This window comes from Hibiscus syriacus, unplaced genomic scaffold (assembly GCF_006381635.1).
Source record: "Hibiscus syriacus cultivar Baekdansim isolate YM2019G1 unplaced genomic scaffold, ASM638163v2 tig00008222_pilon, whole genome shotgun sequence".
NCBI lineage: Eukaryota > Viridiplantae > Streptophyta > Magnoliopsida > Malvales > Malvaceae > Hibiscus > Hibiscus syriacus.
In genome coordinates this window covers 173531-201016 of record NW_024062157.1, presented here as the reverse complement: position 1 = coordinate 201016, position 27486 = coordinate 173531, and the positions used below count along the sequence as shown (strand labels likewise).

General features: G+C 34.7%; 1 pseudogene; it reads right to left on the bottom strand.

Moving 5' to 3' along the window:
* On the bottom strand, positions 1-27486 carry LOC120202121 (annotated as a pseudogene).

Genomic DNA, 27486 nt, shown 5'->3' with positions numbered 1-27486 from the left:
TAGCAAAGTTAGAGATTTTATCCACATTTCCTCTAAGGCATCGATAGCGAGAACTTTAACAACCTATCGACCTTCTTCAATGGATGAAGTGATTTCAGCGTTAATTTCCGCATTACTAAACGACGTAGAATCTGTAGCAGAAAAGGGTTTCCTCGTCAAGTAAGCCGGGTGTTTGGGAACGGGAAGGCTTAAGTTTTGGGTGCTGAGCATGAGCATAACATCTCCCATGGTAGGTCGCTCACTCGGATCTTCCTGCACGCATAACATCCCTACATGTACGCACCTCATAAACTCACTCGCATTGCAGCTCGATCGTACCCTCTCGTCCATTAAATCCAATGCTTTGTCTTCTTCCCACAATCTCCATCCCTGCAACAAAAAGCATTAAAAACCACAGTACTCGGCATTCGGCCATGGCAAGGAAACTATTGAAAAAAATGCATCTCTACTTACATAACCAACAAGGCTTGGACCATCTGCTTCCACCTGATAAAATCTCGTGTTCTTTCTCCCGCTAATGATCTCAAGCATGACTATACCGAAGCTAAAAACATCGGATTTTATCGAGAAAAGGCCATCTACTGCGTATTCTGGCGCCATATATCCACTGCATGTACAGCACTCGTTGTGATTAATCAGTACAGTACAGTTTTTGTATAAATTTCTCGCTTGCTCTGCAGTTTACTCACTATGTTCCAATTACTCTAACCGTGTTTGCTTCGGTTTGTTTTCCTTGGATCATCCTCGCTAGGCCGAAATCAGATATTTTAGGATTCATCTCTGCATCTAGTAGTATGTTACTAGTTTTTAAATCCCTGTGAATGATTCTCAACCTTGAATCTTGGTGAAGATAAAGCATTCCTCTAGCAACTCCCATAATGATGTTGAAGCGCGTTTCCCAGTCCAATAGTTGAATTGATGATTCACCTGTAAATTTTCTCATTCAACACCATAAGCTACAGCAATCACCCTATATATACACATATATAGCATAATATAGACAGGCTTTTAGTTGTTAATTACCAAATATAAAACAGAGTCTAAGCTTTTTGTTGGGCATATATTCATAGAGTAGAATCTTTTCCTCTCCTCTAATGCAATATCCCAACAGTCTCACGAGATTCCGATGTTGAAGTTTCGCGATCAACACGACCTCGTTCTTGAATTCCTCCAAGCCCTGTCTTGATACACTCGAGAGTCTCTTTACGGCAACTACTTCCCCTCCTGGAAATTTACCCTGGCATCATTTCATTGCCTTTATAAGATGATAGAACTATCAAAGGATAAATGAAAAGTACTTAACAAAATTTGGAAATCAATACCATGTAAACCGGCCCAAATCCTCCTTTTCCAAGTTTGTTTTCTTCTGAGAAGTTGTTTGTTGCAGCTAGTATGCTTTCGAAATCGAAGAAGGGTACGTCTATGCCTTTACCATCTTTTTCCTCGAAATGGCTCAAGCCCATTAGCTCTTTAACCCGTCTCTCTGTGTCATACCGTTGAAGAGAAGCTTTTCTTTGTTTTGCTGAATTCCAAAGGAATATACTTGTTGGTGAGTACAACAACAATCTCTGTTAAAAACATTGGTTTCTTTTCGGTTAAACGCCTTACCTGGCCTCTTTACCACCTTTTTTCTCCACACGTATATCAAAACTACTGCACACAAAGTGGTCGTCCCGATTGGCAGAGATATTCCAAGGATTAAAGGGAGTCGCTTGCGTGTACCAGAAGACTCTCCCATCTGTCCAACTGCTGTAAGAAAAGGTTAGAGGGTAATGCCTATATGTTACATAATTTATGCATCTAATTTAGCACTAACCTTGGGTACAGTTTAAAGCCGATCCATCCCAATGAAAGGCGGTATCGCAGAGGCACCGTCTTTGTCCATTTCCTGTTTCATTGCATGTTGAATGTGGCCAATCGTTGCAGTCTGCCGGTGAAGTACAGATTGGCTCTAGTGGTGGCTTCCAACTAATTTCGACTTCAACCGTGTCTTCTAGAGTAGAATCAGAAGTTAAGTTGCCAACACCGCCTCTGCAGTTGCCTGTCACATTGAACGGCGAAGATTCTTTGAACTGCAAAGTTCTGCTTGCTGAAGAATTCATAGCAGAACAATTATCTGCCTCTTTGGCTTTCATTTGGATGACGAATGTTCGTGCATCTGGATCGACTGTAATGACGCTGTAGTTACCATTAGGTGCCATGAAACTTAGTTCGTCTGTATTGTTATTACAGTCGAAACTGAAGTACATTAGATCACCGCATTCCTGGCCAGTGCTTAGGGAATAAGGGACGAAGTTCGTGCCACAAGTCTCACAATTTCTAGTTGTTGCTTCTGAAAAGTAGAATAAACATAGTTAAATCAGGTTTTTACGTTACATTGTTACTATTGTCCTTATGAAATCTTTAGGGTGCCCTTTGAATGCTGCAATTTGAAACATCAGACAAGAGATAAATAACAACAGCTTTGAGTACTTTTCATGCTCATCTGTGCAAAGTAAAGTACCTATATCTGACCGCGTGACCCGGAGTTGGAGATTGTTGCCACCGGCTTGATCCTCCTGAAGATTTTTGAGATCATCTGACCAAATCAAACATGAAATAGTGAAGTCTCTCTGGCCAACAAATGAATACGCCTGGCACTGGCAATCCTTGAGGCACTCCTCCCTGCAAGATTTTTCATCATTAACAGTAATTGATGAGTATGAATCATCGACTTTCATTCTTTTCAAGCTCACGAAGTCATTGCCACATGATGAAGAAGAGTTTCTGATGCAACCAGCCGAAAAATCACCGGCGTTCCATTTTTCTGAGAATTTAGGTTTGAAACCGGGTAAACATTTGCACGGCAACCAACTGTTGACATTGCAGGTGCCAAAGTTGCCACAAAAATTGAACACACTACAGTTATTTTTTGGCTCCGACCATATCAAGTTCCAACTTTTCATGCCTGCACTAAATTCCCAATAGTCTAGATGTCCAGTAGAAGTCAACACCATTCTTTTACCTTGGTAATCTTTTGTTTCACTCGCTGAAATTCCAGAATTGGACTATTTTAGAAGGCACTTCATCTGTTATACTTTTTTTGAAATGATCATCTGTTCTACTTGATCTCCAGTAAATGGTGCTCTTTTCCATGACGACAGGCCGCGATTGAAGGTGAAGTTCCCCGGTGATGGATCATCTTCACTGCTCCATGAGGTTAATATGAATTCGGTTACCATCTTCATACCGTAAAGAAATGTATCCGTCGGATGCTCAAAGCTTTGCCAAAGATATAACTTCGACCGATTTTCGAATAGAATCAAGTTACCGATATCACCGGAGTCGAACGCTTAGTCCCAGGCTGCGTAGACCAGTAAAGCTTCCCTTTTCCATCGGATAACTTCAGTTTGCCATCTGCAGCAGATAAAACCCCAGTCTTGTCTGGAACTGGATTTTCTCTATTGGCAACCCAAACAACTACTTTTGGACTGGAGATATACCATATCCCCACATATCTCTTCACGTTAGAGATGTTTGATGGGCTGAAGAACCCCAATTCAAATATATTTCCAGGTGAAACAAGAGTTTCTCCATCTGCAAGTCTACTTTTTTCTGTTATATTATCTCTACCGAAACACAACTGAGGGGAAGAAAACAGAATCAAAATTGTTAGGTATTGCTCATAAATATACCAGTAAAGAGGACAGGAGATGGAGCGGAGTGAGCGAAGCGAACATCAACTGTCTTTACAAAGAAAGTCTCGTTGTGGGGTTACGAATTATGTGGGTTGGGGTGCGGGGGCGTAACCCCGCGGTACGGTACAAGGTTAATTTTGTAATTATGTACCAGGGTTTTCTATTATAAATAGAGATGTAACCTAGACCTAAAATATCATTGAATAAAAACTTCTAGCGCCGCCTAGGCACCGAGGACGTAAGCACATTGCCGAACCTCGTAAAATTCTCGTGTTCTTTTGTTTTCTTTACCCGTTTTCGTCAACAAAAATTGTGTTGGTAAATAAGATGGAAGAAACGATGTTAGGTACTGACCAACTTGAAGCTGATCTCATCTTCTGTGGAACATAATTTCTTCTGCAACAATAAAAAACTTTCTTCTTCAGGGATGATTAATTATGCTTGGACTGATACTAGTTACTAGCTAAAATTCAACATGTTTCCTGGAAAGTCCAATTTGTTCACTTTACAGCAATGAGAAAACCACGGTATTACATTAAAAATAAGGTTTAGTTAAAAAATAAACGTTCAAATTATGTCTCTTCCTCGCTTTAGGTCTTTAAGTTTCTTCTTGATCAAAATAGATATCTAACATTTTTACTGTTATCATTCTAAGTTTTTGGTCTATTATAAAAAATCGTCAACTACTAAAATATGACGTGTCACTTTATAATTTTTTAAAAAACTTAAAATTATTAGTTTCTTTAAAAAAAAAACTAAGTTTCTCAAAAATATAAAAAAGGAAAAAAATTAAACCCATAAAATCTTTAATTTTAAACTTGTTTATTGTCGTTACCACCGTTGAACGAAGGGGGAAAGGCAGCCATCTTCGTTGCCGATTTTTATGTATACCTCTCCAATGATATGAAGATGTCAAACATCAAGATTAAAGTTAGGAATTTGAGTATTAAGAATTTAAGAATTTAGAGGTTTGAGATGACAATAAGAATAATTTCGGTCATTAGATGATCGAGTGGTGGGTGACCATTCGACGATGATAAATGAAGTTTCAAATGATATTAGGTGTTTGATTTTTTTAGAATTTTAGATTAAATATGTGATTTTGATTTTTTATTTAAATAAATTATAGACATGAAATATGTTATGTTTTGAGTGGTTGACGTATATTTCTAAATATTGTAACGGCTGAGGAACTAAAAATGATAACATTAAAAACATTAAACATTTATCTTGGTGTAAAAACCTTTACACACTTAAAATAAATAAAAAATATAATTTAAGCACTTATATTTAAATTAAACTTGATAATAATAACCATGGACTGATGTATCTGTTGATAATAAAACAAAAGCCCTGGCATGATCAGCACTTGATAATTTTATATGTTTATGTAGATTGTCCCACAAATGTGTATATAGAACGCGGTTTAGGACTTAGACCTGGCCTGCTTTACATTTTGTTTCATTATATATTATTGTAAGCTGCACATGGTGATCCCTGCCGGATGAAAACAGAAATAATTTATATTTCCTTTAGGTATGTTCCTCTCCTGCTTGGCGACAATAACATATCAACTACCAAGGACATAAACAAAAACTTTTTAGGTTTTTAATAAGAATATGCTTTTGTGTGGCACGTTTTTCAACTTTTCTTCTTGGTATCTTTTTATCTTTTGTTTTTTTAGGTTAGATCTGACGATATCATAACCAAGATGACACTTATTTATAATCATGTTAATCTTTTTTGTCGTGGATCTTCATATTGAATTTGAATACTCGATTTTGCATTCGTTGATAGTTTCTCACGACACACGATTCTGACTTAATATTTTCGATAGTCTTTCAATAGTTTAATCCCCTTTTGTGGTTCGTTTGTCGATGCAGTCAGATGCGTTTGTATATATTTTTCGATCGAGTGTTTTTGGTTGGATTTTTAACCTTTTCTAGGTGTGGCTTTTATGTAATTTAAAGTGAAAGAGTTTCAATGTTACATGAAAATGTTCGAATTATATATTTAGTTTACGATGATTGTTGTAAATCCTTATTATAATTTTAAAAAATTTCATGTTTTAATAAGATTAACGATTCATATTCAAATATATATATAGAACATATACTTCCTAACTATATAGGATATCTCGTGTATTTTATTTCCGTATTTTATTTGTCTATATAACTATGTGTCATTTCAATTAAAAAAGTAAAAAAAATACGTGATAGTTCTACGGTACAACCTAAGATTTAAGGGAAAATATAGTAGAAATCGACCATGATTGAAAATAAGATAAAAAATATAATGTTTTAGGTTGGATGTAATTTAAAATGTTATAACATTTATAACAATTTAGATTATAATAAAAATATTATAAAAAATGTAATATTAACTTAATTTTTTTTCATTTTTATAATATTTTTTACCACAATCGATTTTTTCTATTTTTTAACTTTAAACTAAGCTGTCATTTAAAAAAAAATATTTATGCATAAAACCTCGAAGACATCCAAGTAATTTGATATTTTCTCGAGAACATTCGTATCATTAGCCCTAATTAGATATAAGAGTCAGATTTTGGTGATCCCAACTTGCAGTAACAACCACGCACAGGAAAAAGAAAAGAAAAGAAAATAAAATAAAATTGAATAGGCAATCACCATCCTTCTTTCCAAAGTGGTCACAAACTTTGTATGATTGACAATCACCTTTGTTACTTTGCTTTGTGATTCCACTGAAAATTTTTATAATCTTTAATTTTTTATCAATAGTAAAATCTTTATAATATATTATAATTTTCTTTATATTATAATTTTATAATTATAAGTGATAAATTTAATTTTAAGTTATCTTTATAATATAAATGGTTAGTGCTAGAAGGCTAAAGTGATAATTAGAATGAAAATATAAGGGACTAATTGAAAAAAATAATAGTAAAAGAACGGAAGTGCAAATCTTATTATCATATAAATATACTTAAAATTCATTTAATAAATAAATTTTAGAGGAGTATGTGATTATTCCAACTAAAGTTTTACATATTTTTCCTGGGTAAATTACATTGATGGTCCTTTTATTTGTGGTCTATTTTATTTTAGTTACTGGTTTTGAGAAAGCTACATTCTGTTCACTTTTGCTTTTGCTCTATCTTATTTTGGTCATTAGGAATTAGCTGATCCTTATTCCCATATATAATGGGGTAAGGGGGAGGTAAGATAGTAGGTTGCCCCCAACGCCAGGTTGAGAGCAGCTTCTGTGGGAGACCTCCGAATTATAAATTGCCCACCGTGAGACTCGATCCCACGATCACAAAATTAAAAACCTTGTGCTCTACAAACTGATCTGGACAGGCAACTCCTATTTTGGCCACTAGTAAGTTAACTCTAATTAATGTGTTGATGTGACATATTAGTAAAAATGATTAAGTTTTATCTTGACCCTTGTATTTTAGACAAAATACTAATTTGACTCTAAACTTTAGGTGAAATATAAATTTAACCTTAAACTTCAGATAAAATATCAATTTGACTCCTGAATTCGGTCAAAATCTCCGCCACCCGTCTCGAATCTAGTTTAGGTTGTGTTGGTTTTCCTACTAACATTAGTTGCTAAAAAAATGAGGTCGGAAGTAAGGATCTATCGCCTTTGTCGCAGCTGCTTCTACGCTTCAATCAAAGGGGTGTACAAGTTTCCCAAGAACCCGGTAAAGATGGATCAGTCTTATTAATCCAGATTTGGAGGTTGAAAACAGGCAAAGTGGGAAGGTTTCTCTGATAAATTTGAAAATCGTAGTGTAGCTATGTTTTGACAACTCTTATTAAATTTTAATTGTAAGGGAAAACAAATTTATTAAATTTTAAAAGATAAAAAAATATTTTTAATATAAAATATATTAAAAATCTAAAATACGTAAAAAAATTAAAATTTTTAAAAAATATGATCACCTCCACTCGTTTCCTTTGTCCATCCCTACATATTCCACTATCTTTCAGGATAACCTAGAAGCAGTGGAAGTTTTCACCATGAACATTTGCATACCCCACGCGGTTCAAGTTGAAACTACTGAGGCCTGGCTGCAATGTATGATGTGGCTTTTTAAAAGTAATTTTAGTTAAAAAGTTCGTTTTAAATGTAAAATTAATGTCAAACGGATAAAAAAAATTATAGTAAAAACAATGGTTTCAAACAAACAAAAAAACTAAGATTTATAACTTTTTCATTTTCAACTTTACGTTCAAAAGCAATTTATAATTTTACCTTTATTAATATATGGACTCCATTTAATTATGTATTTATATTTTGTTTTAATAATTTTATTACTAACGTCCTAAAAAATAATTTATTACTTAGTAATTTATTTTAATTACTTAAAATTAAATAAAATTTATGGTTTATATATTAAAATATTAATAATTAGTTATTATAAAATATATTTTATTATAATTATATATTTTATTTATATTATTTATATTTTTATTATAGTTTAAATTGATATATTTCATAAATAATAATATTTTCTTTTTAATTTATTTATAATATATATTTTTATTTTTTGAATGGTTAAAGGATAAATATATCATTTGAATTATGTTAGTTAAATTTTAAATGAGTGATTGTGGTTGAATTAGGCCTGTAAATGAACCGAACGACGGCATGTTTATATTCGTTCGTTTAACTTTAACCGAACAAACGAGCGAACTCAAACAACTAAACGAACGAAGTTTCTTGTTAGTGTTCGTTTGTTTAAATTATAAACGAATACAAATGAACGAACGTAAACGAACCAAAATAAACGAACGTAAACGAACATATACAAATAAACAAACGTAAACGAACCAACCTAAACGAACGGATATAAAATTAATTAGGTTATATTTGAAAAGAGTTTTTTTTCCAAATAATTTTAGGATTTATATTTTCTTTAATTGATTTGAGTACTTTTATTTGGGTTTAAAGTTAATTGAGTTTAAAAATATTAACGTGTTTAAGGTTAAATTTTATTAAATCTTTATATTTCAAACGAGTCTGGGACATAAACAAATGTATTATCGAACGTTCACTAACATAAATGGATGAACAAACCTTTTGTTCGTGTTCATTCATTTAATTAAATGAACATAAAATATCATTCATATTCGTTCGTTTAATAAATAAACGAACATAAATGAATTTCAGCCGAACGATTTACGTACGGTTTGTTGAACGTTAGGTTCGTTTACAGACCTAGGTTGAATTGTAATAATTAAACACTAAATCTTGTTATGAAATGGAATTAATGAGAGACACCACAACTTCTAGTGTAATAAATTCACTTTAGTTTGTAGGCACTAACGTTTTTTTTTTGTAATATTCTTTTTGTCAAAACAAGTATTTAAATTATTATTTCATGATGATTTTATATCCACATGTTAAAAAGTACTGATAATATATTTTTTCTTTATAAGATATTTCATTTATAAAAATATTATTAATGAGTTATCTTAAAATATTTTTTATATTTTAATTTTAATTTAAGTTGATATATTTTATATATCATAGTATTAAAAATTCTATATTTTTAATTTACAACATAAAGTCTATAATAAATATTTTATCTAAAAAAAATTCACTTTTTAATAACAATATCAAACAGCTAAATTTTAAACTGAACTTTTAAACATCACTTTTAAAAGTTATTTTTCAATAGCCTTGTCAAACTGGCCCTTGGTATTACTTTTAAAAAGTTAGGTTAAAAATTAATTTAAAAGTAATTTTAAATTATTTTAAAATTTTATTGTTTGAAAGTGCTTTAAAAAGTGATTTTAATAAGATAAAATATCTATTTTAGACATTATATTATAAATTGAAAATCAAATAATTGAAGATAAAAATATAATTTTACTTAAAAGTGAATTTTTACTACAAAAGCTAATAATTTTAATTTTTGAGGTTAGGTTGAAAATCACTTTTATAACCACGACTTTAAATCAAATTTTGGGTGTTTAACATTGCTTGTAGGATGGAAAATCACTTTTTCCTTGCCATAAGCATTTCCAAAGTGGCCCTGTAACATCACATGAACTTGATTCGATGTTTATTCATTCTTGGTTAGATGTAACCCACTCTAAGATACTCTCCGTGTCAAGTTGGGCTAAATTTGATGGTAACTCGATCCAAATATAGGGATAGGCACAAAACTTGAACTTGATAGAATTTGACTTAACTTTACTGGGTTGTTTTTTCTATAAAAAAAAACTGGATTTGTCAAGTTAGATCGGATGTTTAAAAGATATGTTCAGGTCAGATTTTTTCCTATGATTGAAGGACTAAATAGTGGAACTGGTGAAAGTTGGCAGCCAAGTTTGACCCAGAAGCATAATGCTAAGGGGAAAAGTATGGGTAGGGGAAGGAAGCGAGAGTCGGAACCGTTCCTACCACCATGACTGAAGAATGCTCAAACCGGTTTCAGTAAACGAAAAAGGGTCTCGAACTAACAAGTCTAACAGGATGGGGAAGAGGATCAGACATCCACCACGCCCCAGATGCTTGATTAGCTGCCATCCTCTAGCTATAAAACTACTTCCAAAGTGAACCGACGTCAAATTAATATTATATCTAAAATTAAGGGGTTAAATTGATATTTTATCTAAACTTTAAGGTCAAATTAGTATTTTATTTCAAATTCAAGGGTTAAGTTAAAATTTAACCATTTTTACTAACGTGCCACATCAACAAATTAATAAGAATTAACGGTCCAGTGATCAAAATGTAATGAACTGATAACAAAACTGATTAGAACCTAACTTTTTTAAATCAATGACCAAAATAAGATTAACCAAAAACATACCTGATAAGTAGTATAATCACATATAAATTTTAATCATTCTATTATATTTTAGGGTGAAATGACCATCCAGCTCAGTTGGTAGAGCACAAGGTTCTTAACATTGAGGTCGTGGGATCGAGTCCCACGGAGGGCATTTCATAATTCGGAGGTCACTTACGGAAGCTGCTCTTAACCTGGTGTTGGGGGTAGCCTACTATCTTACCTCCCCCTTACCCCATACATATGGGAAAAAGGGACATCCATATTATATTTTAGGGTCTTAATTTTTCTACAGGTCTATTTTATCAAAAATTTATGTTCTGTAAATATTTGGACGTCTTAGATATAATCTCTATTTTAAATAAAAAAGTTTTGTGAAATTATGACACTTGAACAACAAATAGGCATAAGACAAAGACTACATTGATGAGGCTTGCTAATTTGAATTAAACCCTAATATTTATTTTTGAATGTGATAGGGTAAGACATAAGAGAGAAATAGTTTAAATATGTTTCACTATTATAAATAAAGTCATCAACTTCATATCTCATTCTCTCTCTTTTCTTAGATTTTATCTTTCTTCATGAGTTGCTAAATTTAGTCTAGACATGGATATTTCAAAGTTTTTAATTCAAAGATTTGTGAGATTTTTTCGTCCTTGTATTCTTTATCCTTTTTGAGTATTTTTTTTACTTCTATTATATTTGTTAATTATTGATTAATGAATTGCGTGAATTGGTTAATTTACGATTTATTAAATCTTTCAGGTGTTTGGTAAACAATTGTTTGAAGAGTTTTTTTAGCTTATTTGAGCATAAATAGCTTATTAGTAGTCAAACCCTCAATTTCTAGTTTTTGGTAAACACTTTTTTGAAAGAACTTATTGTACAAAATAAGCTGAAAATGAAAACGCTAGGAAATCCAGTGATTTGGAAGAGCTGATTGCAAAATAGGATGTTAAATGACATATTTGACCATATTTTCCCATAATTACATCATTGCCATAAAACCTAATCTAATGAAATAACTTTCATCCTAATATATTTTGATATAACAATTAAGGCAAAATGTTTTTGGACTTGAATTGAATTTATTCAAAGCTTTCAAAGTTTTTCAAAATTAATTCAAAGTCCAAAAAGCTTGGAATTAAGCACAAAACGTTTTTCTGGACAAGTAGTACCGATATTGTTCTTACAGTATCGAAACCTAATAATAGAAACGATACTGTTCATATGCTACCGATACCACATGTAAGGGAAGTATCGATACTCACTAGGTAGTACCGATATTACTAGCATTACTCAAATTCTAGAATGCAAAAATGGTACTGATACCCAAAGGGGTACCAATACTACTCTACATAGTAGTATCGATACCATCAGGCCCCAACGACTAGTAACGGCTAGTTAATTTAAATATAACAAAGGTAGTACCGAATACCCTCTGTTCTGGGCAGTTTTATTTTGCACGAAAATTGATCCCCAACGGTTTCAAAACTCTCCTAACGGCTAGAAACGACTACAACAACATTCCAACATATAAATACAAGTTGAGGACACTTGAAGAAGGGTTATGACACCTATCCAAACAATCAAACATTAGAAAATAGTTTTTCATTCCTATTTTACTTTCTCTTGTAAATATTTTTGTTCTAGTGAGCTAAATTTGTAAACACCCTACCTTTGAGAGGTTTTATTGTTTACTTCTTTTTATCTTTTGTAAAAAGGGATTGGTTCTATCTTAGCCAAGTGAAAAGATAGGGAGATGTAAAAGTTATCTCTTGATCCTTGAAAAAGAAAGAACAAATTAGTGAATTTGTTAGAAAATCCTAAGTGATGAGCTTAGGTAGTGGAAGTAGACTTGGTTGAGAAGTCGAACCACTATAAATCCTTGTGTCAATTGTCTTATCTTTTTATCTCCTTACACCCTAAACAATTTTTTTCAATTAATCCCCTTTGCACATTTTCAGTTATTCAATTGAGTCTCTTCAAATCCTAACAATTGGTATCAGAGCTTGACTCATTAGAAGGTTTAACAACCTTGAGATGATCCTAGAAGAAGCTCTACCGATTCCCGACACAACCGAGAATATGACTTCCATCTCCAGCACGATTAACATGGAACACTCTCAACCAATCAACAAGCCTCCATACTTCAATGGAGCCAACCATCGTCATTGGAAGAAACTAATGAAGCTATTCATACAATCCAATGATCTTGATGCATGAGAGATGATCGAGAATGGCTACTCTTCTCCAAAGAAGAAGAATAAGGAGTGGAGTGCCCAAGAACGGAAGAAAGCTCCACTTAATGCCAATGCCATGCACATGTTGTTTTGTGCATTTGGTTCCGAAGTAAATGAAGGTGTTTCTTCTTGTTCAAGTGCCAAAGAGCTTCGGAATAAGCTCAAAAAGCTTCATGGAAACAAGAAAGAAGAATTAGCAAAGATGGCGTCCTTAATGGCTCATGAAGAAAGGAAAATGTTTTAAAATTAGACAAGTATGGGTTCCCAAGGGAACAAGGGGCATTGGAACTAATGTTCAAGGATCCAAAGCAATTTGGATACCGAAATCTACATAAATGTCTCTTGTAGGTGTGTGGGAGCAATAGTGATGAAGATGAAGATACTCAAATGCTCTAGCCACACTTGAAATGGAATGGGTAACCTCTAAGCTTAGTGTTTTTGATTTTGATTATTTGGTTATGCATGCATGAGTTTTTGATTTTAAATGATTATGCATTGTTTTTAATCTCATGTATGTTGAAAAAGGTGTTGTGATGAACATTTTAATTTTTTAATGATTTTTCATAATTTTTAGTTCATCATAGTGAATTCTGGTCAAAATTAGTTTTAAATGCAAATGATATCTCTCTAACAATTGATATCAAAATTTCAAAATATTTTGAGTTCATTTTTTTTAAAGTTTTTGACCTAAATTTAAATGTTTATGCATGAAATTTAAAAATACAAATGATATCTCTCTAACAATTAATATCAAAATTTTCAAATGCATAACATTTTTCAAAACTTTTATGGATATGCACTTAATTTCAACATTTGATATTTTTTTCATGTGTTACTAATATTTTTGTTACTCTTTGTTGAAATTCAATTTTGTTTAAGTCTCAAGTTTTTAAAGTCAATTTTTTTTGAAATACACTTTTTGAGGGGGAGCTTCAATTTTTCAAATGATTTTATGATAAAATTTATCACTTACTCTCTAATGTTATTTTTTTAACTTTAATAGTTTAATTCTTTTTTGATCTAACAAAAAGGGGGAAAAGTATGGTTTGAAAAATTCAATTTCTCAATGAAGAAGGGGGAGCTGAACATTTTCACATATTTTCCAACAATTGGTATCTTTTTCATTAAACATTTTATTAAGGGGAAGTTTTGCCAAAACCAATTTTTCAAATGTTCTGTAATATCAAAAAGGGGGAGATTGTTGAACTATATTTTGATATAACAATTAAGGCAAAATGTTTTTGGACCTGAATTAAATTTATTCAGAGCTTTCAAAGTTTTTCAAAAATAATTCAAAGTCCTTAAAGCTTGGAATTGAGAACAAAACGTTTTTCTGGACAAGTAGTATCGATATTATTCTTACAATATCGAGACCTAATGAACAGTAGCAATACTGTTCATATGGTATCGATACCACAAGTAAGGGAAGTTTCGATTATCACTAGGTAGTACCGATACTACCAACATTGCTCAAATTCCAGAATGTAAAAATGGTACCGATACCCAAAGGGGTACCAATACTACTCTACATAGTAGTATCGATACCATAGGCATAATATCGATACCATCAGACCCCAACAGCTAGTAACGACTAGTTAATTTCAATATAAAAAAGGTAGTACCGATATTCCCTTTGGGAGTACCGATACCCTCTTTTCTGGGCAGCTTTATTTTGCACGAAAATTGATCCCCAACATCTCCAAAACACTCATAACGGATAGAAACGGTCACAACAACATTCTAACATATAAATACAAGTTGAGGACACTTGAAGAAGGGTTAGAACACCTATCTAAGCAATCAAACACAAGAGAAGAATTTTTCATTCCTATTTTACTTTATCTTGTAAATATTTTTGTTCTAGTGAGCTAAATTTGTAAACACCTATATTTGAGAGGTTTTATTGTTTACTTTTTTTTTACATTTTGTAAAAGGGGTTTGGTTCTATCTTAGCCAAGTAAAAAGATAGGTAGTTGTAAAGGTTATCTCTTGATCATTGAAAAAGAAAGAACAAATCAATGAATTTGTTATAAAATCTTATGTGAGGAGCTTAGGTAGTGGAAGTAGACTTGGTTAAGAAGTCGAACCACAATAAATCCTTGTGTAAATTGTCTTATCTTTTTATCTCCTTACTTTCTAAACAAATTTTATCAATTAACCTCCTTTGCACATTTTCAGTTGTTCAATTGAGCCTCTTGAAATCCTAACAATTGATATCAGATCTTGACTCATTAGAAGGTTTAACAACCTTGAGATGATCCCAGAAGAAGCTCTACCGATTCCCGACACAACCGAGAAGATAACTTTCACCTCCGGATCGTTCAACATAGAAGACTCCCAACCGATCAACAAGCCTCCATACTTCAATGGAGCCAACCATTGTCATTGGAAGAAACTAATGAAGCTATTCATAAAATCCTATGATCTTGATGCATGAGAGATGATCGAGAATGGCTACTCTTCTCCAAAGAATAAGAAGAAGGAGTGGAGTGCCCAAGAACGGAAGAAAGCTCCACTTAATGTAAAGGCCATGCACATGTTGTTTTGTACATTTGGTCCTGAAGTAAATGAAGGTGTTTATTTTCTTTCAAGTGCCAATGAGCTTTGGAATAAGCCTGAAAAGCTTCATGGAAACAAGAAACAATAATCAACAAATGGCGTGTCTTTAATGGCTCGTGAAGGTCCCGAGGTATCTTCTAACTCAAATGAATTAATTTCATATTCTATTAATGAGTTACAAGATGCATACGATGAATTATTTTCGGAGTTTGAGACTATGAACTCCAAATACAAGAAATTAATTTCTAAATTTAAAGTTGAAAATGATTTTCTTTTGAAAGTTAAAATGGATTTTGAAAACCAAAATGAAATTTTGAAAAGGATTTAGAGTTTTCAAAAATGAAAATTGAAAGTTTTGAAAAAGAATGTTTTGATTTAAAAGTTAAGCTTGAATGCTTAACAAAAGAAAAAGAAATCATTTTAAATAATTCATCTATTTTCTTAATGACAAAATGCTCACATTGTCATTATCATGGTCACAAGGAACATACTTGTCCTTTGAAGAAAGGAAAACGTTTTAAAATTAGACAAGTATGGGTTCCCAAGGGAACAAGGGTCATTGAAATAATGTTCAAGGATTTAAAGCAATTTGGATACCGAAATCTACATAAATGTCTCTTTTAGGTGTGTGGGAGCAATAGTGATGAAGATGAAGATACTCAAATGCTCTAGCCACACTTGAAATGGAATTGGTAACCTCTAAGCTTAATGTTTTTTATTTTGATTATTTGGTTGCTCATTTAGCTTTATGCATACATGAGTTTTTGATTTTAAATGATTATGCATCGTTTTTAATCTCATGTATGTTGAAAAATGTGTTATGATGAACATTTTAAATTTTTAATGATTTTTCATAATTTTTAGTTCATCATAATGAATTCTGGTCAAAATTAGTTTTAAATGCAAATGATATCTCTCTAACAATTGATATCAAATTTTCAAAATATTTCGAGTTCAATTTTTTAATGTTTTTTACCTAAATTTAAATGTTTATGTGTAACCCCCCAGACTCGGTCTGTAAGATAGACCCAAACCTAAGCGGGTCACATATCCAATTCAGAGGTTTTTTTTATATAACTTATAGAACGTTAAATATAATATAGAACATATATTAATAACACAGATATGTCCAAAACGATAATAAAATACATGTCACCAAACATAACCGAAAAACATATAGAAATATATGTTCGTACAAAATAAAGTAGTTGATTTCTCCTTATGCCAAATCTGCTAGCTTACGGTCTGCTGTTATCTGAAAAAGATTAAAATTTACAGAATGAGCTAAAAAGCCCAGTGTGCTCCAAACAGTGTATAAAAACATACTAACGAAATATTTCAATAAAATTTGTTTATGCACATGTTTTGAAAACATGAACACTACCCCCATCCTTTCACAATCTGTTTGTGTAGGTTCCCCAGAACCATACACCCCACACAACCAGTAACAGTAAGGCCCTGAGCACACAGCCGAGGAGCCTGTAGTAATCTTCCTCCAACAATATTCCCTCCCAATGATAGAAATGAACATGAATGTATTCGTATAAAACAATGAATAATTCTTTAAAAACATAAGAATATTTCAAGCTTGAAAACCATAAACAAAAATACAGAAATCAAAAATCAAATCAGTAATGTATGGTAATTCAGATGTTGGGTAATCAGTATTCAGAAAACGGAATAAATACCGTAACCAGAAATCATATCAGAAATATACAGTAAATCAGAAATCAGATACACAGTATTCAGATATTTATATACTTTAAAACAATAATATAACACTATCAGGAAACACACCTGTAACAGTCTGGGAAATCAGATAGGGAAGCCTATTACTGGGTATGTCGATCACGTTCTGCTGCAGTGCTAGATCCTACGAATTGGAAAAATCCATATTGGAATCCTAATATAAATAATCTAAATATTATTTAAATATTATACGGAAACCTACGGGTAATTCTCGTAGTACGCGGTTCAGGCTGATTTAACGAACGGATAACACCGGACCTAATTGATCCTTGCTCAGGTGAAACACGAGTACCTTCATAAAATATTTTTATTGAACAAATCCTTGACCAAATCTAATTTAAATAATCAAAATATTAAAATATTAAGCCTTTTGGGTTTACAAGCTCGATTCGGGAATTTCGGGTCAGAATTTGGCAAAACGGACTTCGGAATTATATTCATGACGTTGAAAAACATAAAGTATGACCTTCCGAAATTTCGAATTCTTGGTCAAAATTAAAGTCAACGTGTTTGACTGACGATTTGGAGACTTTCGGGTTTGAATTTAGCAAAACGGACCTCAAAAACGGATTCGGGACGTCAAAAACTGTCAGGATAGGTATTTTCGGAAAAGATTAACGGTCGTTTAATAGCCGGTCAAAGCCGGTCAAAGTTCTGGTCAAAGGAGGTCAACAAACTGTCAAACATTTTACACAAATAGCACTCTTTTTAAAATAATTACCAAAATAGCACCCTTTTCGAATTAATTCTCAAAATAGTACCAATTTCGAATAATTCCCAGAAAACTACCTTTTTCGAAAAAAATTACCAAAATAACACCCATTTCGAATTAATTCCAAGAATAGCACCAAAACTGAATTAATTCCCATAATAGCACCGGTCAACGGTCGGGTCAACGGGTCGGGTCATGACCGGTCAAACCGGTCAAAACCGGTTAAAAACCGGTTTTCAGATTTCACTCGCCCTACGACGGCGCGTGTGGCGCGTGCGACGTCCTCCGGGGCTCTAAAAATCACCGAAAAATTTCTAAAAATTATTTTGAGCGATTTTGATATACTTACAAAGATCGGTTCAAATTTTTGAACGGCGGAGAGCTCGATTTCGACTCGGCCGAATCTTTGACTGATCCACCTCCCCACGCGCCACCGTTGACGGAGACCGAGGATGACACCGGCGGACTCGGAACGACACAAGGAACACGATGGTGCGGGAGGTGTCGTAAACGGAACAACGATCGACGATGAATTTAGGATTTTCTAGGCGATTGAGCTAAAAAAACGTTGATACTTTGACTTGAAATTCACGACGTTTGGCAGCTTTTTGCTTCAATTAAATTGAGGGGATTGTTCCTGACTCGATAACGAACACAATGGTGCTTTCAAAACGGCGATCGGAATTCGGACGGCGTCGGGATCGTCGTCGAAAGTTGAGGTTGGGAGAGGGAAATTTGGGAGGAATTGGTTTCTGATTTTCAGAAACCAATTCACGTATATAACAACCAATACCTAACATTTTAGGGTAAATTCAGGGCTTGGTCCCTGAATTTTTCTTTAACTTTAAAACAAGCTACAAGTTTAAAGAACTTCCAATTTAGTCCCCAAATTTCACCAATTTTTATAATTAACCTCAAATTTCAATTAAACATTATTTTGTAATTTTTAGGTGGTTACAATTCTCCCCCTCTACAAGAAATTTCGTCCTCGAAATTTACCTTATGAAAATAGATGAGGAAATTGAACCTCCATTGACTCCAATGTCTCCCAAGTAGCTTCTGAGGGGCTACGATTACTCCACTGAACTTTGACCATTGGAATACGCCTATTTCGAAGAACTCGCTCATCTTTCTCTAAAACCTGAACAGACTCCTCCTCATATGACAAATCTCAATACCTTCTTCCATGGAGATACCTTGAGAAAAACATGATCTCCAACGTCAAACTCGATATCCTTACGTTGCTTATCTGCGTATGACTTTTGCCTATCAAATGCCTCTCTTAAGCGATCACGGATCAGTCTGACAGTATCTTCAGTCTCTCGAACCAAGTCTGGACCCAAAGTTTTTCTATCATGCAACTCTGTCCAACATATAGGTGTACGACATCTACGTCCATACAGAGCCTCATACGGTGCCATGCGAATACTCGCTTGATAACTATTATTGTAAGCAAACTCAGCTAATGGCAAGAAATCTTCCCAACTACCACGGAAATCAATCACACAACCCCGTAACATATTCTCCAACACCTGAATCACTCGTTCAGACTGTCCATCGGTTTGAGGATGAAAAGCTGTACTGAAATTCAAACGAGTACCCAGAGCCTCGTGCAAAGCTTTCCAGAACCTAGAAGTGAATCTCGGATCTCGATCAAATATGATAGACAACGGGACACCATGAAGTCTAACGATCTCAGAAATGTACAACTTAGCCAGTTCATCCAGAGAATAATTAACCCGAATAGGGATAAAGTGCGCTGACTTGGTGAGTCGATCAACAATCACCCAGATAGAATCCTTTTTGGAAGGAGTTAGAGGAATACCAGTAACGAAGTCTATCGTAATACGCTGCCATTTCTATTCAGGAATCTTAATTGACTGTAACAATCCAGATGGATGTTGGTGCTCTGCCTTAACCTGCTAACAAGTCAAACACCTCGCCACAAAATTTGAAATATTATTTTTCATACCAGTCCAAAAATAGCGTTCTTTGAGATTATTGTACATTTTGTCCCCACCAGGATGCATAGCATAAGGACTACTATGAGCCTCCTGAAGAATAACCCGTCTCAACTCATCATATTTAGGAACGCAGTAACGATCGTGAAAACACAAAATACCATCCTGATCCACAGTATACTCCTAACTCGATCCTTGCTTAACTTGTTCAATAATGGGAAGCAAAGAGCTATCAAGGAGTTGTTTGGCCTTTATCTCCTCGGCCAAAGTAGGTTTAACTTGTAACTCTGCTAACAAACTATTATCATCAAATAAGCTCAAGTTGGCAAATAAGGCTCTGAGATCTGATATCACCTTACGGCTCAAGGCGTCTGCCACTATATTTGCTTTCCCTGGATGATATTCTATCTCAAAATCATAGTCCTTTAAAAGCTCCAACCAGTGACGCTGTCTCAAATTCAATTTTTTCTGAGTAAGCAGATACTTCATACTCTTATGATCAGTATAGATATAACACTTTTCTCCGTAGAGGTAGTGTCTCCAGATCTTTAAATCAAAAACCACCGCAACTAATTCCAGATCGTGAGTAGGATAATTACGCTCATGCGACCTTAATTGACGTGACGCATAAGCGACAACCTTCCTCTCTTGCATCAAAACACATCCTAATCCAGAATGAGAAGCATCACTGTAGACAGAAAAATCCTTCCCAGATTCAGGCTGAATCAACACTGGGGCTTGAGTTAAAACAGTCTTCAATTTCTCAAAGCTAGTTTGTTGGTCCTCAGACCAGACAAATGGAACATCTTTCCTCAATAGTTTCGTCAGAGGAGCTGCAATAAGGGAGAACCCCTCAACGAAACGACGGTAGTAACCAGCTAAGCCCAAGAAACTACGGATCTCAGAGACGTTTCTGGGTTGCTTCCAGTTCAGAATAGCCTCCACTTTGCTCGGATCCACCTGAATGCCATCAGCAGAGACGATATGTCCAAGAAAAGTCACTTCGTTGAGCCAGAACTCACACTTGCTCAACTTAGCGTATAACTTATTCTCCCTTAGAGTCTGAAGAACAATCCTTAAATGCTCCTCATGTTCTGCTTCACTTCTAGAATACACCAGTATGTCATCAATGAATACAACTACAAACTGGTCCAAATAAGGTCGAAACACCCTATGCATCAGATCCATAAAAGCAGCAGGGGCATTAGTTAACCCGAATGACATTACTAAAAACTCATAGTGCCCATATCGAGTACGGAAAGCAGTCTTCGGAATATCCGAATCTTTCACTTTGAGTTGATAATAACCAGATCTCAAGTTTATCTTTGAAAAGATAGAAGCCCCTCGAAATTGGTCAAATAGATCATCGATCCTGGGCAGAGGATATTTATTTTTAACAGTGAGCTTGTTCAGTTTTCTATAATCAATACAGAGTCTCAATGTCCTATCTTTCTTCTTGACAAAGAGAACTGGAGCTCCCCATGGTGATACACTAGGTCGAATAAATCCCCTGTCCAACAACTCCTGAAGTTGAACTTTTAGTTCCTTAAGCTCCTTTGGGGCCATACGATAATGAGCCATTGAAACCGGGGTGGAACCAGAATAGACTTCAATCACAAACTCGACTTCTCTATCTGGAGGTAATCCAGGCAACTCCACGGGAAAAACATCAGGAAATTCCTTGACAATTCGGATGCCTTCAATATCGGATTGCGATCTCCAAGTGTCCAAAATATAAGCAAGAAACGCCTCGGAACCCTTCCTGATCATCTTCTCTGCTACCAAGGCAGACACAACATTCGTCAGAAATCCACGTCGTTCCCCGATCATTATAATCTTTCGATTATCTAGGGTCTTCAGAACAACTCTCTTACTCTCAAAATCAATATTTACTCGATGTTTGTCCAACCAATCTATGCCGAGAATCAAATCGAACTCTTCAAAGGGTAACTCCATCAGGTCAGCCAGAAAAATCTCCCCATTGATCTCTATAGGGCACTCTCTAAAAATACGATCCAACACGATGGATTTGCCTAAGGGACTTTGAACTATCACTGAATGCTCAGTATTCTCAAAAGGAATATTTAAACCCTCAGAAACGGAATGTGATATATAGGAATTTGTAGAGCCACTATCAAACAATGCAAAGTATAGAACTGAATGAATAGTAACAGTACCTGCAGTCACATTAGGCCCATCACGATCTTGTCGAAGTCTAGCAGTGTAAACCAATGCATGTTGTCTGGCCTCAGATCTGACTGGACCCCTACTCTGAGATGCTCGGCCTCTACTAGCTAATCCAGGTGCTCTCTCCTGAGTACGACCACCCGCAGGAGTTTGAACAGTACTCTGAGTACGAGCGGGAGTACGAGCTGGTGTCTGAACTGAATGAGTTATCTCCGGACAATCCTTTACAATATGGTCACTTGAACCACATCTGAAACATGTACCCAATTTCTTCCTGCATTCCCCATAATGAGGTTTCCCACAATAATTACATGACTGTAAAGATTGCGACCCAGAAGATCCACCATGTCTAGAAGGCTGAAAAGTTGAAGATCCAGATGCAACAGGTCTGACACTCGCACCGCCTCTCTGAAAAGACTCACCCCTGCCTCTCTTACTAGGATGTGCAGAAGAATTAACAGAACCAGAAGGCCTCCTGAATCGGGTTTTAGCTCGATCACTATCTCTCCTGTGCTCCATACCCAATCGCTCTATTTCCTCAACAGTCTTGGCTATCTCAACCAAAGCATCAAAATTCCTCTCTCGGTGAGTAGCGACTCGACTCCTGATCTCATACCTGAGTCCATTCTCGAACCTCAAACATCGATCTATCTCCGTGTCAACAAGTCCAGGAGCATAACGGCTCAATCGGATGAACTCCATCTCGTAATCCATAACAGACATATTACCTTGCTCCATATTCTGAAACTCCTGGCGTCGCTCCTGCAGATATCTCTCTCCGATGTAGCGACTACGGAAGCGCGTCTTGAAAAGATCCCATGTTAATTGGTTCCTCAGAATACTACCAGAAATGGATTGCCACCATCTGAAGCTTTCTTTCTTCAACATAGTTAGGGCCCCCTTTAACTTTTGCTCAGGTCTGAGGTCCATCTCATCCATAATCCTCTCTGTGTCCTCCAGCCTGTCGGAGGTCTACCAGTAATACCCTCGAATGGAACTACACCAGCAGCAACTAGAGAATTTGAAATCTCCGCTGCAGTCATGTTACTAGGGGCTCTAGCAGCTCTCTGGAACATGCAGAAGATAACTCTATTAATGGCAACTTCATTCATCTCAGAATCCTCATCTTCAGTGACATGAGGGTCTCTCCTAGGAGTAAACTGATCATCATGAGAAAGAGTCGGATCTACTTGCGGAATAGAAGGATCAAGTGGTGACATCGGATCGTCTATCGTAACAGAAGGTCGAGTGACTCGCCCTCTATCACGTCCACGTCCTGTCCTACGACCTCTAGCAGCATTTATCGTTGGATCTATAAGGCTCTACAGAAAGAATTTGAAACATATGTCAGATTAGCATCAGGGACCTCGATAAAACTTTAAATCATAACATAAGGTGACATTTTTTTTAAAAAAATTCAAAGTTTAGGACCCATATACAGTCCGAGTGTTTAAAACCGAAAGCTCTGATACCACCAAATGTAACCCCCCAGACCCGGTCTGTAAGATAGACCCAAACCTAAGCGGGTCACATATCCCATTCAGAGGTTTTTTATATAACTTATAGAACGTTAAATATAATATAGAACATATATTAATAACACAGATATGTCCAAAACGATAATAAAATACATGTCACCAAACATAACCGAAAAACATATAGAAATATATGTTCGTACAAAATAAAGTAGTTGATTTCTCCTGATGCCAAATCTGCTAGCTTACGGTCTCCTGTTATCTGAAAAAGGTTAAAATTTACAGAATGAGCTAAAAAGCCCAGTGTGCTCCAAACAGTGTATAAAAACATACTAACGAAATATTTCAATAAAATTTGTTTATGCACATGTTTTGAAAACATGAACACTACCCCCATCCTTTCACAATATGTTTGTGTAGGTTCCCCAGAACCATACACCCCGCACAACCAGTAACAGTAAGGCCCTGAGCACACAGCCGAGGAGCCTGCAGTAATCTTCCTCCAACAATATTCCCCCCAATGATAGAAATGAACATGAATGTATTCATATAAAACAATGAATAATTCTTTAAAAACATAAGAATATTTCAAGCTTGAAAACCATAAACAGAAATACAGAAATCAAAAATCAAATCAGTAATGTATGGTAATTCAGATGTTGGGTAATCAGTATTCAGAAAACGAAATAAATACCGTAACCAGAAATCATATAAGAAATATAAAGTAAATCAGAAATCAGATACACAGTATTCAGATATTTATATACTTTAAAACAATAATATAACACTATCAGGAAACACACCTGTAACAGTCTGGGAAATCAGATAGGGAAGCCTATTACTGGGTCTGTCGATCACGTTCTGCTGCAGCGCTAGATCCTACGAATTGTAAAAATCCATATTGGAATCCTAATATAAATAATCTAAATATTATTTAAATAATATACGGAAACCTACGGGTAATTCTCGTAGTACGCGGTTCAGGCTGATCTAACGAACGGATAACATCAGACCTAATTGATCCTTGCTCAGGTGAAACACGAGTACCTTCATAAAATATTTTTATTGAATAAATCCTTGACCAAATCTCATTTAAATAATCAAAATATTAAAATATTAAGCCTTTTGGGTTTACAAGCTCGATTCGGGAATTTCGGGTCAGAATTTGGCAAAACGAAATTCGGAATTATATTCAGGACCTCGAAAAACATAAAGTATGACATTCCAAAATTTCGAATTCTTGGTCAAAATTAAAGTCAACATGTTTGACTGACGATTTGGAGACTTTCGAGTTTAAATTTAGCGAAACGGACCTCAAAAACGGATTCGGGATGTCGAAAATTGTCAGGAGAGGTATTTTCGAAAAAGATTAAGGGTCGTTTAATAGCCGGTCAAAGCCGGTCAAAGTTCTGGTCAAAGGAGGTCAACAAACTGTCAAACATTTTACACAAATGGCACTCTTTTTAAAATAATTACCAAAATAGCACCCTTTTCGAATTAATTCCCAGAATAGCACCAATTTGAATTAATTCCCAAAATATCACTTTTCAAAAAAATTACAAAAATAGCACCCATTTCAAATTAATTCCCAGAATAACACCAAAACTGAATTAATTCCCTGAATAGCACCGGTCAACGGTCGGGTCGGGTCAACGGGTCGGGTCATGACCGGTCAAACCGATCAAAACCGGTTAAACCGTTTCCAGATTTCACTCGCCTTGCGGCGGCGCGTGCAACGTCCTCCGGGGCTCTAAAAATCACGGAAAAATTTCTAAAAATTATTTTGAGCGATTTCGAGATACTTACAAAGATCAGTTCAAATTTTTGAACGGCGGAGAGCTCGATTTCGACTTGGCCGAATCTTTGACTGATCCACCTCCCCACGCGCCGCCGTTGACGGAGACCGAGGATGACACCGGCGGACTCGGAACGACACAAGGAACACGATGGTGCGGGAGGTGTCGTAAACGGAGCAACGATCGACGATGAATTTAGGATTTTCTAGGCGATTGAGCTAAAAAAAACATCGATACTTTGACTTGAAATTCACGACGTTTGGCAGCGTTTTGCTTCAATTAAATTGAGGGGATTGTTCCTGACTCGATAACGAACACGATGGTGCTTTCAAAACGGCGATCGGAATTCGGACGGCGTCGGGATCGTCGTCGGAAGTTGAGGTTGGGAGAGGGAAATTTGGGAGGAATTGGTTTCTGATTATCAGAAACCAATTCATGTATATAACAACCAATACCTAAGATTTTAGGGTAAATTCAGGGTTTGGTCCTTGAATTTTCCTTTAACTCTAAAACAAGCTACAAGTTTAAAGAACTTCCAATTTAGTCCCCAAATTTCACCAAATTTCATAATTAACCTCAAATTTCAATTAAACATTATTTTGTAATTTTTGGGTGGTTACATTATGCATGAAATTTAAAAATGCAAATGATATCTCCCTAACAATTGATATCAAAATTTTCAAATGCATAACATTTTTGAAAAGCTTTATGGATATACACTTAATTTCAACATTTGATATTGCATAAAGTATTTTAGACTTGGATATATTGAATTTCATGTGTTACTAACATTTTTGTTACTCGTTGTTGAAATTCAATTTTGTTTAAGTGTTAAATTTTTAAAGTCAAATTTTGTTTGGAATACACTTTTTTAGGGGGAGCTTCGATTTTTTCAAATGATTTTATGATAAAATTTATCACTTACTCTATAATGTTATTTTTTTACATTAATAGTTGAATTCTTTTTTGATCTAACAAAATGGAGAAGTATGATTTGAAAAATTCAATTTCTTAATGAAGAAGGGGGAGCTGAACATTTTCACATATTTTCCAACAATTGGTATCTTTTTCATTAAATATTTTATTAAGGGGAAGTTTTGCCAAAAATAATTTTTCAAAGGTTCTGTAATATCAAAAAGGGGGAGATTGTTGAACTATATTTTGATATAACAATTAAGGCAAAATGTTTTTGGACTTGAATTGAATTTATTCAAAGCTTTCAAAGATTTTCAAAAATAATTCATAGTCCTTAAAGCTTGGAATTAAGAACAAAACGTTTTTCTGGACAAGTAGTATCGATATTATTCTTACAGTATTGATACCTAATTAAGAGTAGCAATACTGTTAATATGGTATCGATACCACAGGTAAGGGAAGTATCGATACTCACTAGGTAGTACCGATACTACCAATATTTCTCAAATTTCAGAATGCAAAAATGGTACCGATACCCAAAGGGGTACCAATACTACTCTACATACTAGTATCGATATCATAGGCATTGTATCGATACCATCAGGCCCCAATGACTAGTAAATACTAGTTAATTTAAATATAACAAATGTAGTACCGATACTCCCTTTAGGAGTACTGATACCCTCTTTTCTGGGCATCTTTATTTTGCACGAAAATTGATCCCCAACAGCTCCAAAACACTCTTTACGGATAGAAATGGCCACAACAAAATTCTAACATATAAATACAAGTTGAGGACACTTGAAGAAGGGTTAGACCACATATCCAAGCAATCAAACACAAGAGAAGAAATTTTCATTCCTATTTTACTTTCTCTTGTAAATATTTTTGTTCTAGTGAGCTAAATTTGTAAACACCCTACCTTTGAGAGATTTTATTTTTTTACTTCTTTTTACTTTTTGTAAAAGGGGATTTGTTCTATCTTAGCCAAGTGAAAAGATAGGGAGTTGTAAAGGTTATCTTTTGATCCTTGAAAAAGAAAGAACAAATCAGTGAATTAGTTAGAAAATCCTATTTGAGGAGCTTAGGTAGTGGAAGTAGACTTGGTTGAGAAGTTGAACCACTATAAATCCTTATGTAAATTGTCTAATCTTTTTATCTCCTTACTTCCTGAATAAATTTTACAATTAACCCCCTTTACATATTTTCGATTCTTCAATTGAGGCTCTTCAAATCCTAACAATTGGTATTCAAGCTTGACTCGTTAGAAGGCTTAACAACTTTGAGACGATCCTAGAAGAAACTTTACCGATTCCAAGCACATATGAGAATATGACTTCCACCTCCGGCTCGTTCCACATGGAAGACTCTCAACTGATCAACAATCCTCCATATTTCAATGGAGCCAACCAT